The sequence below is a fragment of the Notechis scutatus genome, chromosome 12 (assembly GCF_049901735.1).
Source record: "Notechis scutatus isolate UNSWTSFEM ecotype Mainland chromosome 12, rNotScu1.2, whole genome shotgun sequence".
In the NCBI taxonomy this organism is placed as follows: Eukaryota; Metazoa; Chordata; class Lepidosauria; order Squamata; family Elapidae; genus Notechis; species Notechis scutatus.
Window position 1 is genome coordinate 5,398,157 of NC_142020.1, and position 13,783 is coordinate 5,411,939.

A 13,783-nucleotide genomic window follows, 5' to 3' on the forward strand; every position below is an offset into this window, starting at 1 on the left:
ATTTGAGGGGCTCCTACAAAAGCAAAGGGGTCAAAGTGTTTTCCAAAGCACCAAAAGACAAGGCTAGAAATAATGGATGGAAACTAACTGTCAGCTTTGGGTTTTCCCAGATGTGCCAATATGACAACTCTAATAAAATGGAACTTTGAGAAGATGTTTGTCTTGGAGTTTTTTTGAGTTGGAGTTTGTTACTTGGAATGCTGACACTAACAAAGGAGGGAAGCAACCTAGAACTAAGGAAACTTTTTCTGATGGTGAGAGCAATCAACTAATGGAACAGCTTGCCTTCAGAACTTGTGGGTGCTCCATCATTAGAGACTTTCAAAAAGAGACTGGAGAGCCATTTGTCAGGAATGGTATAGGGCAAGGGTCTTCAAACTTGGCAAGTTTAAGACTTGTGGGCTTCTAAAAATCATACATTGCAATGTCCTAGCTGTCAAGCTTCAACCATAACAACACAAGAGCAAACAATAGATACAAACTCAAGGTTAATCGCACCAAACTTGATTGTAAGAAATACGACTTCAGCAACAGAGTGGTCAATGTCTGGAATCCTCTACCTGACTCTGTGGTTTCTTCCTCAAACCCCCAAAACTTTAACCTTAGACTGTCTACTATTGACTTCACCCCTTTCCTAAGAAGTCTGTAGGGGGCATACATAAGCACACCAACATGCCTACCATCCCTGTCCTATTGTTTTTTTATATATATTTTTAATTTTTCTTATATGTATCCATGTATTCGTAACTATGTTTTTACTTATACCTATTATCTTATAAGCAATTGACAAATAAAAAAATAATAATAAACAAAATTTCTGAGCTGACATGACTGGAGAAGGAATTCTGGGTCTTGAAGCTGTCAAGTTTGAAGACCTCTGGTATAGGATCTCTTGCTTGAGCAGGGGGATGGAATAAAGACCTCCAAAGTCTCTTCTGACTTCATTATTCTATGAATTCTAAAAGACACAGACTTCTCTAAATTCTCAGTATGCTGGCTAGGGAATTCTGGGAGTAAAATTCTCAAAGTCATTCAAATCGGAGAAGGCTGTTCTATGGATTTAACAGAGAAACCACCATTGGAAGTTATTTGCAGACTGTAGATTACTCATTGCTCATTCCTTGGGCACAGGACTACAGGTCTCCAAACTGAAATCTTTCCCAACTTAACTACAACAAAAATGTGATTTTAGCAAACTGAGTTACTTGAAAAACCACATTCTGGAAGATTTCCCTTGCTGTTTTGAAATAAAATTGAAACCCAGGAAAAAAAAAATGATTCTAAATTCTTTTTAAAATTAAAAAAAAAAAATCAAAGACTCCCTAAGCTCTAACTTAAAGTATATTTTTCTTTCTTCCACGAAGAGTAAATCACCAATTTTCCCAAACTGTTTAAAAAGTCAAAGAAACCACTCTAAATATATATCTAAATGTATCTCCATTGAATAAAGATGTGTCCCCTTTAAAACACAGTGTAATAATAAGACAATCAATAATGCAGATTTGCTATACAGCATAGAGAAATCCCTTGCCAACTATTGATGTGCATTTGCTACCTAGAGAGAAGCAAACTTTCATAAAGTTTCATTACAGGTTATAAAATTTATACTTGACCGTGTCCTGAGGGCTTTCAAAGATGTGTGCTTGACACTAACTTTCTTCTTGTGCTACTGAAATAAAACTGGATTTTAGTATTGAGAGGTGAGTTAAAAAAAGCAACCATCAAGAGGTAGCCTGAAAACAGTATTGAGTTCTAATTTATTTGCAGTATTGATAATAACCTCACAATTTTCAGTCCTGAAAAAAAATCAATACGTTCAGGCCTTGAATAAATTGGTGCGGATTCCATATGTATGTATTGTGGGATGTATTTTTCTGGAGTTGTATGCCAATATATGGAATCTATCAGGAACGTCCTCCACATAAAATTAAAATGGCTCTATAATGAGACCCTTTTGATGGCCAGGTCCCTCCTGAGGAACTTCTGATGTCTGAAGAACTTCCAATTCAGAGCTCTTCAAGGGTGAAACGAGGCAACTTTTTTGCTTTTATTTAATTAAGTCCAGAAAAAGACATGTGGGGCTAAAATATTTCCTTCTGTTTTTTGGGGGTGGGGTTTCAATGCACTTTGCTTCAGTGACCAAAGTCCATGCCTTTGCATGAAGGTGACACACATCAGAAGGACCAATTAATGAGCATTCAGCAAATGCTACAGGGCTCTGACTCACCCCCTCCTAGGGACATGTGTTTCGAAGAGCATCAAAGTAGCCCATAGGTCTGGAGCACAAAATAACAAGGTCATGTCCTCGAAGGGGTGGTAGCCTGTGGGAATGTCTCAGGATGAATCTACTTCTCCTGATATTCCTCTACTTTGTCTTACAGTATTTCCTTCACATGCTCAGTTAAAGGAGAAGTAGGTTTCCACAATCCATATGAAGCCACAGTTGCATATCACATGTGGATAACTATAGCAATAGCACTTAGACTTATATACCGCTTTACAGTGCTTTACAGCCCTCTTTAAGCCGTTTACATAGTAAGCATATTACACCCCCCCCCCCAAACAATGTTGGGTCCTCATTTTACCCACCTCGGAAGGATGTGTTCTGACCCTTTTCCAATAAAACAAACAGAAAGGGAACAGAAACCTTTTAATGATTCTTACGAATCCCTGGTTAAAAGGCTGCTGCAAACTAATTAACTTTGATAAGCACAAGCCTTGCCAAAATTGTGTGAGGCTGCCAAGAATAACAGATAAGGTTACCTAGAGATATAGTCTTCAAAAACCAACTTAAGATATTGCAATGTCCACAAGGCTTGAGTTTCAAAACGTCTTTGCTTCCTGCAAAGAACGTCTGATTCACAGCTGGCTTTGATCTTCTTGAAGGAGGGGCCATTACCTTGCAGCCTTACTCCCGAGTCTCCCGGGCTGCTGCAGCTGCTCTTTCCTGAGAGCAGCCCTGCGCGCACACGCACTTGGCACAGACTCCTCGGGAACCTCTTCATCACTGCTGCCAGCCCCCACAATCTCTGAAGGCAGCAGTCCACTCCCTAATGGTCCTGGCCCCTCATCTGAGTCCACACCTGCTGCCGGCTAACCACAACAGGACGGAAAGCTGAGTCAACCTTGAGCTTGGTGAGATTTGAACTGCCAAATGGCAGACAGTGAAGTAGCCTGCAGTATTGCACTCTGAACCACTGTGCCACCAAGGCTCATGATCTATAACAGGTAGATTAACCTTGCTTCAAGTGCATTGTAAGACTTCTAGTGCTGGGTCTCCCAACCGTGGCAACTTTGAGAGGTCTGGAGGTATGATATGTTGGCTGGGGCATTCTGGGAGCTGAAGTCCATGTGTCTTCAAATGGCCAAGGTTGGGAAGCCCTGTTATAGTGTGAGGAAGCTCCGATTCCCATCTTTGCGCATCCTGACAGAGTGTACCTTATTTCCCTAGCAAGGAAGATAAAGCAGGAATGGTTAAGCTGTCATGCCCCTGATGGAGACTGACTCTGAGGGAGAGGAGGAACAGCCAACATGGAGTGGAAGTGTGGCTCCGGAGGTTGTGGTGAAGGCTGGGGAAGGGCAGAGGCTGGCTGGGCAGCCAAAGGAGGACCCAGGCCCATCCGCTCTCCATCCTAGGGCATGCAGGGAAGAGAGGATAAGGGAGAGATGTGGTCTACAGGGGAGGAGAGGGCCTTGATCCTCTTCATGGGCTGCAGCTGTGACAATTGGATAAGAGGACGGACATGTGTACGGGAGAGTGCTGGAAACAAAGCATAGAAATATCTCTAGTTTATGGTTCCTCTCTGAGTTTGGCATCCTTCCTAGTGTGTGTTCTGATATCTATGGAGGTCTTCAAGACCTTATTTTGCCTGGTTTGTGTTGTTTTTTACTTTTTATAATTTAAACGGCATTTCCTCCTTCTTGTAACTGCTCCTGTGGGAGTTTTTTGTCTCCATTCAAGAGTATTTGGAGCTTGGAAGCAAAGTGAAGGAATAAAAGGGGCTTCATCTGTTTTTTGTGACTGTGTTTATTTTGTATTCCACCCTGGATCATCACAAAGCTGATCATTTTTATTCAGAGGAAAATATATTCTTATTTGGATATCACTTCTGGAATTTGTGCTTGTGAAGAAAAAAAAAATGAAACTTTGACTTTGTTGATTAGAAAGATTTGAGTGTTATAGGAATGGCTAGTTATACTGTATATTAATGCGCAAAAGCAAAAAATTGAGGTTGGGGTGTGTTTATCTTGTACTGTGCTAAGAAGAGTTGGAAGTCAATGCCCCTTTTTCTTTCCTTTTCTCTTTCCCCTTATATCTCACATTCCCCCCTTTCCCCGCTCCCTTTCCTTCCCTTAATTTCCTATTTTCTTTTCTTCTTTGTTTATTTTATATAATTAAAAAATGATAAATAAATAAATATAAACAAACAAACAAACAAACAAACAATAAATAAATAAATAAATAAATAATAGGACTGCAGAAGAGAAGGGCCAAAGTTCTCCTTGGACATTGAGATAACCTGGCCTGTACCTCTTGACTAAAGGTTTTCCATGGTAGCCCAGCTCAGCCTTTAAAATATGATGCCTCTTTCTACACAGCTCCTGGTAGACCTAGATTAGTTCCCTATAGTAAAGAATAAATTGGTTACTCATTTCTGGGATTCATTTCTGGGATCCCATTTTTGCATTTGTTTTTTTAGTGGTTCTCACTCATATGGCCTCTTTGGCTGATTTGTACCCATGAATCATTTGGCTAACAATTATAGGAGCTAAAATAGGATATTCCAGTGAACACCCCTGGGCCTTTGGAAGAACATTTCTTCTCCTGCTGCCAGGTGGTTAAAGATAATGATGACAGAAAATAGCCTTTCTGGCTGTTTTCTTTATATTTATAAAGAAAAGGAAGGAAGGAAGGAAGGAAAGGAAAGAGGAAGGAAGGAAGGAAAGGAAAGGAAAAGGAAGGAAAGGAAAGGAAAGGAAAGGAAAGGAAAGGAAAGGAAAGGAAAAAAGAAAGAGAAAAAAGAAAGAGGAAGAGGAAGAGGAAGAGGAAGAGGAAGAGAGGAAGACAAAGAAGGAAGGAAGAAGGAAGAGAAGGAAAGAAGGAAGGAAGAAAAAAGAAAAAGAAAAGAGAGAGAAAGGAAGAGAAGGAAGGAAGAAAAAGAAAGAAAGAGTTCCAATCTTTTTCAACTGATTTTTACCATCTTATATTCCCTCCTCCTCTGCTGAATGTTTTAGATCTCAAGCGGGATCAGCAAACCAGCCAGGGTTTTTCATGACTGACTTTTGTGGGGTGATCATTAGAACATCAGTTTGGTTGTCCAACAAGAGCCTGTTCCAGGGTTCTCCAACATCCTCTTTGAAGGTGTCCGCTCTGAATACACTGTGCGGATTGGAGAGGCTAATGATCCCAGTTCAGAGAGCCACATTTCTGTAGCCGAGTTGTTCCAGCCACTGGGTCATTTGTTTGGAACTGTTAAGTCATTTGTATAATAAGTGCAAGGCTCTTATTGGTGTTAGCAGCCTGTAGGTGTTCCAGTTTTCAGTTCCTGTGTTTATTACTGGATTTTCCCCATCAACCATCAAGATACACCCTGACGCCAAACTAACAAAGAAATAATAAGTTTATCATTAAGCAGAAACACTTTGTTCTGCCCAATAATGAGAGCTGCCTTGCACATTCATTTTGTAGAAGAGGCCAACTCCAGCTGTCTGGTTCTGGCCTGAGAAATGATGGCTTCTGCATGGCTCCCTTCCTTACAGCAACAGGTGGTCTACTTAATGGGGAACATGAGATGTTCCTGTAGCTACTTTCATCATCTTATTAGAGACAAGAATCCGAGGATTAGCACACAGTGATTATGCTTGCTTGCTTTTTAATGAACCAGTTTTTGATCACTCTAGGCTGGGGACTGAGGATAGAGGGAGGATTTGTCAAGATGACCTAGCCTTTGGAGATATTTTCTTCTTTGATCTTCCATGTAGATAGATAGATAGATAGATAGATAGATAGATAGATAGATAGATAGATAGATAGATAGATAGATAGATAGGTAGATAGATAGACAGACAGACAGATAGATCGATAGATAGATAGATAGATAGATAGATAGATAGATAGATAGATAGATAGATAGATAGATAGATAGATAGATAGATAGATAGATGGTGAAAAAAGTAAGGTTCTACATTTAGGCAAGAAAAACAAAATGCACAGGTACAATATAGGTGGTACCTTGCTCAATAGTAATAACTGTGAGAGGAATCTTGGAGTCCTAGTGGACAATCATTTAAATATGAGCCAGCAGTGTGCTGCAGCTGCCAAAAAAGCCAACACAGTTCTAGGCTGCATAAACAGAGGGATAGAATAAAAATCATGTGAAGTGTTAATACCACTTTATAATGCCTTGGTAAGACCTCACTTGGAATACTGCATCCAGTTTTGGTCACCACAATGCAAAAAGGATGTTGAGACTCGTAGAGTGCAGAGAAGAGCAACAAAGATGATTAGGGGGCTGGAGGCTAAAACATATAAAGAACAGTTGCTGGAACTGGGTATGTCTAGTCTGATTAAAAGAAGGACTAGGGGTGAACTTGATAGCAGTCTTCCAATATCTCAGGGGCTGCCACAAAGAAGAGGGAGTCAAGCTATTCTCCAAAGCACCTGAGGGCAGGACAAGAAGCAACGGGTGGAAACTAATCAAGGAGAGAAGCAACCTAGAAATAATAAGACATTTCCTGACAGTTAGAACAATTAATCAGTGGAACAACTTGCCTCCATAAGTTGTAATTCTAAAAGACACAGACTTCTCTAAAGCTTCTGGGAATCAAATTTTCAAAGTCATTCAAATTGGAGAAGGCTGTTGTATGGGTTTAACAGAGAAACCTCCATTGGAAGTTATTTGCAGACTGTGAATTATGCATTGCTCATTCCTTGGGCACAGGACTACAGGTCTCCAAACTGAAATCTTTCTTAACTTATTCTTAACTGCAACACAAATATGATTTTGGAAAACCGAGTTACTTGAAAAACCACATTCTGGATGATTTCCCTTGCTGTTTTGAAATAAAATTGAAAATAAAATAAAAATACTAGCGTTAGTGCCATGCCACCAAATACAGTGGGGACAGGAATTGTAAACTATTTTGATTAAAAGGGAGGCAACATGCACACAGGCGCACATGCAAACACACCTAAAAGTATAGCCTGTTAGACAACTCTCATTTTATGTGATATCCAGGGCTGCATTCAGATTACAAAGACTGCAAAAATGTTATCATTGCATCCTAAAAATATATTTAAATAGTGGTATCCTAAAACTTGCCTTGCATTTTTTTTTCTCATTTGAGAGGGTTTTTTTTTAACATTCTTTAGAATGCTGGAAAAAATTACTTCGGTTTTCTCTTGGTAGTATTTGTGAACTGATTTACAGCAGGCTTATTTTATGATGAGCTAAAATAACACAGGGGGCTGTGTGTGAGTGCTTGTTTTTCAATATATAATTATCTCGCCAGCAGAATGGAGTCTCTCTGGCTTCCATGCATCCATAGAATTGCATACAATTCTCTGTGGTTTATTATTTTTCTCTTCCAAATTGGAAAGGGTGCAAAGCTAGAGAGGCTACTGAGTAGAACATAGGAAATTGTAAAATGGAAGGAAGACATTTTAAGCACTGTATCCTAGAGGAATGAAAGCCAGACGTCAACCATAATTCTCCTTTACAAAATTATAATAATAATAAATATTCAGAAGCAAATTCCCTTTCATCAACTGGAATTCAGTGCAGGAATCTTTTTCTTTTTGTATAACTTCAGAATTTAAGATTTCTTTGTTTCTTTCCTTTCTTTTTCTTTTCCTTACTCCCTCTCTCCCTGCCATTTCTTTCTTTCTTTCTTTCTTTCTCTTTCTTTCTTTCTTTCTTTCTTTCTTTCTTTCTTTCTTTCTTTCTTTCTTTCTTTCTTTCTTTCTTTCTTTCTTTCTTTCTTTCTTTCTCTTTCCTTTTTCCTTCCTTCCTTCCCTCCCTCTCTGTCTCTGTCTCTTTTTGTACTTTTGTGGGTGGGTAGGTATAGCTCTTGATAATTTTGCCCCCTATTCATTTCTCTATTTTTATCACTAAGTTAAATTTATGGCCATCAGTACTTCTGAAAACAGTAAATTTCACAGCTTGACAATTTCACTTTTCCCCCCAGTGCCAGATTGAAAGCTCTATATTCATTTGGAATTTTGATGGCAAATAACATTTTAACCTATTTTGATTGCACTTATTACTCATGTGTTGGGCTTCCATTGCATTTTAAGCAGCCCAGGAAATGAATGTTTGTGGGGAAGTAAGGCAATGCTTATAAACAGAGTAGTGAAGAGAGCATTCCTAGATTTGAAAATCTGAATGTAGTTCAGTTTGTGGCAACTTCTGTTTTCAGAGGTCTTTTTTTCTTATTTTTGTTTTCAGATTTAATAAAGCCAATAGCCAAATATCTAGGTACTATCCAGTGATTTCGGTTTGCAAGAATAGGCAGAACAAATGCCAGCAAATCTGACAAGGTCTGGAATATTTCTGAGTGAAATCTACTTTGCAAAGGTTTTGTTTTACCCACAAAGAAACATTTTACACTATTAATCTCCATTACATTCAACAACTCAGCTCTTGATTTTGTGGGTACCAATGCTCCAATTAGAATACAGTTTTAGTCCTAAACGTGCTTTAAAAAAGCTATCTGATCTTGAAAATTTAAATTGAAAAACCACTTATCAACTAGCACTGAAATTCTTTCTGTGGTTTTCTTCCCTGGGAGCAATAAATTACCAACTGTCTTCCCAAATATGATATGATTAGAATCTCAATTTGCTAGGCTTTTTTTTTTTTTCATATTATTCTCCTGCATTTCTAAATCTACAGTTTTTCTCCTCATCACAGCTATCTGCAACCAATATTCTCCCAAAGGTCACCAGTAGGTCTAGGAATCAAGAGGAGCCAAGACACTCCAATCTTGCTTTGAACTCTTATGATGTCCCCAAAATAGCCCGTTTGGTCTAGTGGTTAAAGCACCAGGCTAGAAAACAGGAGACTGTGACTTTTAGTCCCACTTTAGGCAAGAAAAATATGTCTGGGCAACTTTGGGCCAGCCCATCTCTCTCAGTCCATTTCACCTCAACAAGATGCTCTGAGGAAAACAGGAGAAAGAAGGAGTATTAGCTACCTTTTCTGCCTTCAGATATTTATAAAAAATAATAAAGGTCACAATTAAAATAATCTAAAAAAAGCAGATCTGATGATAAAGCCAGATGTTGAGGACTTCAGGAAAATAAAGAGGGATAGAGCTGATCTCCAAGTGGCCCCCACCGCAACTGAGAATGTCCCTTTCTTCTCTATGTCTAAGAGATGGGGCCTGTGGGTTGTCTCTCTTGCTAAATCTGATGGGATGGATAAATGGGGGAGGTAGTCCTTCAAATACCCCAGCCCCATGCAACAAAGATCTTTAAAGGTTAAACCAACTGTCAGCATTCCAACTAACAACCTCCAAACCAACAAAGTCCAAGACAAGCATTTTCTCAAAGTTCAATTTTTATTACAGTTGTCATATTGGCACATCTGGGAAAACCCGCATCTGAGAGTTCCGGGTTTTCCCTTCCCAAAAGAGAAATCGAAGATCCATCCCCTGCACCCATCAATCCATCCCATGGCCCAATCAAATCTTCGTCCCAACTGGAGACCTTCCTATCAGATACTCCTCTCCAGGTGCAGGGAGACTTGTCCTTGACTCTCTGTGAAAGAGTGTTGTTGAGTCTGTGAAATCCCCCCTCCCAAACTCCCAGGCACTAAATGTGGCAGCCTCGAAGCTTCCAAGTAAGAGATGGCTTCCAAGGCTGACAGCAACACCTTGAATTGAATCTAATTATTGAGATAAGCTATAGAAGCGTAATTCTGCAAGTCTGCCTTATGCTAGCCCAGGGCTGGAGGGAATCCTTCTGAATCTTTTCCTTATATATTCATGCCTGCCTGGACTTAACATGTGCTTCTTGTGCAGCTTGTGTTGTCTCTAGAGCTTCTGGATGACTTCTCCAAAGTCAGTCTCAGGGCTCCTTAGATTATTCTGCCCATATTACTCCTATTCCTATGTGTGTGTTGTGGCAGCAGAGGGAGAGGCCAACGCAACAAAACTTCCCTGAGTCTGTGGAAAAGAAGAAAGACTTTGGACATTCACATCCAATACTTATGGAACCAGCAGTCATTAAATTAATCCGGAATTCAGATATGCTTCTGTTACATCCAGCAACTTTTGGCATATTCTAAATCCCTGCATCTCATTTCGCCCCCACTCTCCTCTTGATTGTCATGGAAAGGATCTCTCCTGTGGGTAGGTAGGTGTATTGCTTTCCAGACTTTTGAAGGCTGTTAACTTCAGGCCTGCTGCATTTGGGGGTCTTAAGATGGAGGGAAGCGTTGGGGACTCTACAACCCTCTCACTGACATGATAGCTAGGTATTGATCTCTGAATGCCACCTAGACACTGTGACAGGACCCACCTGGGACTTAACATTTCCACTTCAAAAGCAACTGTGTCATGAGGCCTAATTAAGGCTCCATGTAAGTAGGAGCTGGGCACACCCTAAGAAGTTAACCAGGCAATACAAGCTCGCTGCCCCTTCAGTCGTCAAGGTGAAAGCACCACAGGTAATCTGGCATCATCATGTGGAGTTGATGGCATCAGAGCAGAGCCCTGTGAAGTGTCTGCCAAGGGCCATTGCTCTGCAAGAGGGGAGGTGGGCTGTTCAGAAGCCCAGAATTCTGCTTTTTCCCCCCCTTCCCTTCTTTTGTCTGGCTTTCTGTTTACCTGACCTTTGAGTGTGTGAGAGAATATTTGTACCGAGGGCAGAAGGAACAAAAACTTCTGCATCTGAATTTGGTCCGGAGGAGGAGGAGGAGGAGGAGGAGGAGGAGGAGGAGGAGGAGGAGGAGGAGGAGGAGGAGGAGGAGGAGGAAGGGAGATGGATGGATGGAGCATTGAAAACATCCAGTTTGAAGGTGCAAAATATGTAAAATATGCTTGGGCTAAACAGAGAGAAGCTGGGAGAAAGCAAGAAAAAATAATCTTTTTGTTCGTGCTGTTTTGCTCTTTCTTTGATCTGCTTGCGGTTGCTTGCTGTAGACAAATGGATTTTGTAGTTTACAGTTCTTACATTAATCATTAAAAGTAAAGTCTTTTTACCAGTCAAGTTCAGTGCCTGGTGACTTTCGTGGATGTACTCAGTTTCCTTTTTTAGCAATGGCACAGAACTAAATTTTAGCATAAATGTCAACCCTGTTTGGAACATATAGTTCTGCCATTTGTATATTTCTGACTCTTAATATTTATTTTCATTCAACTCTTCATGGTAGCAACTCTGCTTCTACTTCTGCTAGAAGTGTTGGACTATATTTACGATGCTTTTCCTTTCAAGGTTCAAAAATTTGCCAACATTTTGTGGCTTCATACCAAGGGAGCTAACAAACATTAGACAAAAAAAAAAGAGATATAAAATAAAAGGTGTTTTTAGCTGCATAATTCATATGGTTCTCAGTGAAAGTCAAAGCAGACATTGGCTGTTTACCAGTAAAAATTATGTGTTAATGAATTAGTTGATGAAACTGTCTTTATATACTCTTCAGCAGAGGAGAAAGTATTCTCATTTGCAACTTGAGTTGGAGAATTTCAACTGAGGTAGACATCTCCAACCAAGTTGACCTCTGGATTGACTCTTATTCTATCGGTGAACCTTCAATGTTTACTTGGGAATTATTTTGTGTATGTGGGTGTGCACATGAGTGTGTGTGTGTGTGTGTGTATGTTTGTGTGTCTGTGCACATACACAGTTCCACAGAAGTGGTGGTGGTGATGGATCTCAATCTTTTGAAAGGTAGCAATAGCAATAGCACTGAAGACTTATATACCGCTTCATAACAGCCCTTCACAGCCCTCTCTAAGCAATTTACAGAGTCAGCATATTGTCCCCAACAATTTGGGGTCCTCCTTTTACTGGCCTTGGAAAGATGGACGCATGAGTCAACCTTGAACCAGTCAGGATCGAACTCCTGGCAGTTGGCAGAGTTTGTCAACAATACTGCATTTTAGCAAGGTCAACCAGCTGAGGAAGCTGAGTCTGTTACCCAAATAAAATGAACACGGTGCATTGGAGGAAATAAAATGACTTTGGGATGGTTGGGGAAAAAGAGGATGTTTAGTTATACAATTAGTGTGGGAACCCGTTAGAATTAGCTTTGCTGCTTCCATATCCATCCCAGCTCAGAAAATTGTACTCTTTGAAAATGAAACTGGCCCACAATTCTATATTTGCTGACTGAACTGTGTGGGACGGTTGACAATTAGTAAATACTGCCACTCAATATTTCTCTGTTTGTGCAAGTAATGTTCATTTCCCCCCAGGGTGTTTCACAAATAGCAATAGCATTTAGATATATATGCTGCTTCATAGTGCTTTACAGCCCTCTCTGAGCAGTTTATAAAGTCAGCCTATTGCCCACCCCACCCACCCCAATAATCTGGGTCCTTATTTCACCGACCTGGGAAGGAGGGAAGGCTGAGTCAACACTGAGCTGATCAGGATCAAATTTCTGGCAATGAGCAGAGTCAGCTTGCAATACTGCATTCTAACCACTGCACCACCATGACTCCCTATAAATCTGCCTGGAGTAAGGAAGGTCAGGAGAAGCACAAGGAATTTTATTTATGATCAATTCTTCTTCCCAGCTATCTCTTCTCTTAAGAATTCCATCAAGTTTTCCTTGCCTTTTCTACAGCTTTGGCATTACTACTTAGATCTTTGCCAATTGCAAGCTCACAGCTAGCTTTTAGGAGCCACCACTGAAGTGATTTAAGAGCTACAAGCCATTTAAATTTCCACTGTCTGCAATGTTAACCCCATCCCTCCCCAAAAAATGATCTGGTTAATAGGGCTCTGTAGGTAACAAAAATGGTGACTCTTATCTACTGGATGCATTAATTCATAGCAGTCTTATCCACTTCTCCATTCAATGCAAGCTCAACATGAGGTGCAAAGAAACCCCACACGGCTCAAAAGTTAAAACAGTATGGAATTAAAAGTCTTCAAAAGATATAAAATCACAAAAAGGCCAAATCACACCAGATAAACATGATGCAGAAAGGCAGATTAAATGAGGAACCTGAGAGAACAGGTAAGAGTTTATCTGATGCTAAAAGGTAATTAGACTTGGTGCTTTTCCACTCCCTTGGCATGGAAGGAAGCTTTGAACAGTCTGAGATTAATTAGATAAATTAATTTATCTCAGGCTATTCAAAGCTTCCTCCCACACTGCTAAATTTAACTTGGGATCCTAAAGTTGTTTCCATTGGGAGATGAAAGTTCCTGCAATTTACATCTTTTTCTTCTTCTTCCTTAAAAAAAATATCAGTCCAATTGCTTTTTCAAAAATTAAAAAAAAAAACACTTTTGATACAACAATGATCTTGATGACTGAGAATCTTCATAGACGTACAGGTGAAACTTGAAAAATTAGAATATCGTGCAAAAGTTCATTTATTTCAGTAATGCAACTTAAAGGGTGAAATTAATATATGAGATAGACTCATTACATGCAAAGCAAGATAGTTCAAGCCGTGATTTGTCATAATTGAGATGATTATGGCTTACAGCTCATGAAAACCCCAAATCCACAATCTCAGAAAATTAGAATATTGTGAAAAGGTTCAATATTTTAGGCTCAAAGTGTCCCACTCTAATCAGCTAATTAAGCCATAACACCTGCAA

The 13,783-nt window shown here is 39.8% G+C and overlaps 1 protein-coding gene and 1 long non-coding RNA gene across 12 annotated transcripts in view; one reads left to right on the forward strand and one right to left on the reverse strand.

Moving 5' to 3' along the window:
• The window catches only part of RBFOX1 (RNA binding fox-1 homolog 1), a 1,983,080-nt gene that overhangs the window by 281,732 nt on the left and 1,687,565 nt on the right, over positions 1-13,783 (reverse strand). The window lies entirely within an intron of this gene.
• LOC148129642 (uncharacterized) overlaps positions 3,508-13,783 on the forward strand; it is a 121,664-nt gene continuing 111,388 nt past the window's right edge. The window contains exon 1 of the long non-coding RNA XR_015750864.1: positions 3,508-3,556. This is a non-coding gene — a long non-coding RNA (uncharacterized LOC148129642). The remainder of the gene's footprint in view (positions 3,557-13,783) is intronic.